A 4880-nucleotide genomic window follows, 5' to 3' on the forward strand; every position below is an offset into this window, starting at 1 on the left:
ATTAATAGGGCTGGAACATCGCCATCGAGCGAACTGGCTAACAGGGACCGAGATCAACTGTCCACAGACATGATCATATATTAAACATACAGGTAAGTTCGCATTGTTGTTGGAGAATAAAATTATTTTCTTTCCTGAGATTATTCTTTTGTGGAGTGATTTATCCATGATTATTAAATTACTGACAGTTTAACATCAATTTCACCAATATTGACCTGGTTGAATGTGATTAATATTTCATTTCAAGAAATATTCGAACATTATCGCACTTTATTCAATTTGTCCCACTCCTTTTCGAACATGTTGGGCCAGCATTTATTTCTACTTAGTTTTGACTTATTTGTTTTTTAGGGCTTTTTTTTATACTGTTAAGTTTGTTTTGTTGCGTTTTTATTTTGTTTTGTTGTATTTAGGTTGGATAATGTCCTAATCAATGCCTTGTGTGACTGCAGCCTCCACTGGCGTGTGAATGTGTGTGTGAATGGATGAATGCGATGATACGTGACTTTGTGATTAGTTAAATAGAATTCGCTTTTTCAATATTTGCGATGGACGAGTGGCAACAAAATAAACATTTCCATGATGTTCACACTAGAATCCTGGTGAGGATTCACATGGTGTCTCTGTTTACTACGCCCTAATGAAGTCCGCTTAATTGACTTACACATGATGCCGGCAGCAGCGGGCCTGTGCGCCTCCTCCAGCCACTCAGTCTAATGGCACTGAAAGGCCCTGTTTATAACAGTTCCCTGCTTTTAGGGGCCATTTCCAGAGATACGACCTGCTCTTTGCGTCAGGTTGTAAAAAGTGTGAATGGGAGACTAATAAAGGTGCAATTACTGCGATTGTGTGTATATTTATGTCCGTGTGTGTGTGTGTGTGTGTGTGTGTGTGTGGTGATGCTCCTGAGTGGCGCTGTGTTCATGTGCATCCTGCAGCTGAGGAGGCGGACTGCTTGGATACTTTATGATGATGATAATGGATTGTCGGGACACAGTGAAGCGGCACACAGGAGAGTTGCCCTCTCAGGGTTGCCGACACCGGTCCAAGCAACAAAAGCCGACGGCAATCCCTCAAACTCTGGGAATAAATAAGAAACCGACTCGATGGACACAATCCGTCCTCGTCCATTTGAATACTTGAAAAGCAGCTGATTGAAACGTCTTTCTTTGCTACAGCCACTTAGGCAGCATTGATTAAAATCTCAGCTGAAACAACATAAAGTTGATATGTAGCTTATGAGAACATATCATGCTTGACAGAATCCGGTTCCCCCACCACGACAGCAGAGCTCTCGTCACACTGAGATCAGCTCACTGCAATTTAAATCAATAGGCCGCAAACAAGAGTTTCCCTCCGAGTCCTCCAGAAAGGTCTACAGACCCGAGCGACATCGACTCCCGGCAATAAGTCATGGAGCATACATTATAAATGAACACTTTTATGGAGGTACACATCAAAAAATAGTCAAAGGCGGACAAATAGGCCTTCTGAAATATGTGAACTTCAGTCTTACCTCATGCTCTCCATGGACATCATAAATAACTAATGGTCAAAGGGGGAAATGACAAATACGACAGTCACACACATTTTATGTCAGACTCACAATCAGGACTGAAAGAAAAAGTTTCGGGCTGGTTTTGTTGCTTCAGAGTCGACAAACAAAGGACAATCGTCAATGATCAAAAAGCAAAGTGAGTGTATAAAAGAAAAATTATTTGATGTGTCATAGGCTTTGACGAACCCTTAGAGACAATGTGACACAAATTGAGAAACTAAATAATGTGTAAATGGGAATACTGTGGCTTGTGCAATCAGTGGCATTTATGCTTAACTGTGTTTAATTGTGTGTAACCATGTCTTCCAATCAAACCAAATGACGGACAAAACTACTGTCTCGTCATCAGCGTGTTGACGTGTCACACCTATGAAGAGGAGGGATTACCCCGGACGAGGAGAAGTGCTCACTAACACAGATTCACACACACTTGTGAATATCTGAGAGAAATAGGACTTTTGCATACAAAGAAAAAGTCTTTTGCGTTCAGCACATAAATAGATTGGAACAAGGACAAATGTGTTGCATTTCCATTTTTGTTCAATGTGTTCAATAAAGCTTACAGTCACGGCTGGTTCAGCTCATCGTGAACCATTTTCCACTGAAGCTGCTATAGGTTAAGGCCGCTGGGAGGGTTAGGGTTGACATCTTTCAAATACATGCATAAGGAAGAACATATGGTTGATCTTCAACATTCATTCATTCATTCACCAGTCCAGCCATGCTAATTTAAATCAAAGAGACTTTTTTTTTGTCTATTCAGTGCACATACTTCACAAAAAAAAAGGAACATAACAATGATAATGGATTAAAAAAAAACATGAAAATAAAATTAGCTGGCAGGCGAGGGTTTCTTAAGTGTGTTTTAATTGAGGCGTGTGACACACTGTGATTTTACTTCCTTCCTCCAGTGGTTCTCAAAGTGGAGTCCTCGGAGGCGACGGGGCCCTTCACAAAATCCTTCTATTTCAGCTATCCGCTCAGATGCGTGACTCAGAAGTCACATGGTGATGTAATTCTGACGGCAACAAAAGGTTTGGCACAGTGCACTGAATCATGGAGGGTTTTGACTAATTTTGTGATTGGAGTCTGAAGCGAACCCCAGTGATCAACAACTTTTATTCGTTTATATGACGTTTCAAGTGAAAAAGCATTCAATTCAGAAAAGTTTCACGTTGACACGGCATCATTTTGAAAAACGATGGAGTTCGCACGGGGTCATAAACGGGCCCTTCTTCTGTTTACAGTGTGGTATCAAACTCTGGTCTGTAACTCTTTCGGCGGGTTTGACGGGATTGTAACGTTATGAAACAGGACGTATGTTTTACCGCCGTGGACACAACACGTTATAACCGACAAGTCAGATTCCTGCGTTGTCCAGGCTCATATCTGGTGCTTGATAAATAACGTGTTCCTCTGCTTCCACACTTCTAAATCATCATAATGTCCCGTCATTGTTCGAGCTCCGACTTGTGATAACTCAGCGCAGCGCTCTGTTTTTATTATTCATTTTATGCACCCGCCAGATTCAGTTAGACGTGATGGCTGGGTCGTCTATCCTGACTGTCATTCATGCGTTCACAAGAAACACGCTGTTCTGGGTTGAAGTGATAAAAACACTGAAACACAGCGAAGGTGCTACTTAAACACAGCCCTCAGTTGATCTGTCACTCTTGTTTTATCGCTGCGGAGTGGCAGGCAGCTTGAAACAGGGGAGTGATTCACAGTTCATCAGCTTATTCTGATCAAGTCATTTTTATTGGACCCAATGTAAAACATCCAAGGTGTTTTTGCTTCATTTGATACAAGAAATTCTAAAGCCGCTGATAAGAGATGAACGTGTTATTAAGTAAAATGGAACTAACACCACTGCCTTTGCCAGTAATATAATAATAATAATGAAATACATAATATTAGCAATATAGCAGGTATCGGAATACAACAGCCTGGCTATGTTTGGATATTCATCGATTTCATATCAACAGCGTCACTCTGATTGGTCATTTCACATCACTACCAACAGCCCAATCGTGATAAGCTATGACTAATATTAATGCGATTATTCAAAACCAGAGAAAACAGTAATTGTTCTCATCCTTTAGCTCAGCTCCAAACATGACTCAGTCAGCAGTCAAACATCTTCTGAACACATCTCAGTCTCTGGAATGAATTTAATATCATTTGGTGGAAAGTATTTCCACTTTATTTATTCCACTTAAAAAAAAAAAAAAAGGAAAGTATTTCCACCAAATTAAAAAAATTAAATGCATCTATGTTGTGTCAGTACGATTCATTGGTGTTCCTGTCACTTAGGCCCCGTTTATGCGATTTTCATGTGAAAACACAACATTTTTGTTGCATTTTGTTTCCCGTTTTATTTGCTCACGTGTTATTACTGTTTTTACTCGAACTGGTGCAGCCTCATGAAAAGACTTCCACGGTCAAAGGTTCAAAGGCTGAAGAGTACCGGCAGGGTACGAGCAGTCTTTAGAAAAGACAAGCCAAGCTGCTAATTGAAGGATCATATGGGATTGAGGCGAGAAGGTCCAGCTAACAGATGGCGGGAGTCTGGAGTTGGATAAATAAACTATGAGCACAGTTAGGATTTACAAGCATGCGAGGGAGCCTGTTGCCAGCATCACTGACGACATAAACCAACATAATGTACGGTCAGATCTCCGTGATGAGCTGAGAATCCACTTCTCTCTGGCTCAGCATCAGCAGCTCGGAGACGACGGAGAGAAGCTGTGGCGACGAGATGCGAGGAAAAGGCTGTCTTGAACATCTTTGTTGTCAGCGTTCAGCCGCGGCGGCTCCAGACAGCAGGGATCTCCGCCGACTCGGGGTGTTTTATGCTAATGCCAACCTGTCATGCCGTTGCCCTACTTGGGTTCTGACATGAAACAAAAACACAGCCAAAGACTTCTTCTCGCCTCAGGACTTCCCACTATCATTACTACCAGCTGGTGAATGGAAACAAGCAGATGAATGTGTGATTCCAGTCAACCTTCATGTGCGATGTTTAAAGAGGCTTTCAAAAGAGGGCGGCGACTGGGTGGGGGGGGGGTTTCAACGCCAAGTCAAACTCGGTGATGGTGATGCTGGAAGAACCTCCAAAAGTAACAATACGGGTCGGCATCAGCACCGGAGTGACATCAGCATAAACACGCCATGAGCACGCCCATGAGACGTCGTCACGTGATGAGTGTCTGGTATGTATCCACAGTGGCCTCGACTCCAGATTAGATCGCTAGGAGCATCGGCAATATTTTGTTTTAAAAATATTGGCATATTGGCACATATCCAGCATCATGCATCCCTA

The sequence above is a fragment of the Blennius ocellaris genome, assembly GCF_963422515.1.
Source record: "Blennius ocellaris genome assembly, chromosome: 4".
Classification (NCBI taxonomy): Eukaryota; Metazoa; Chordata; class Actinopteri; order Blenniiformes; family Blenniidae; genus Blennius; species Blennius ocellaris.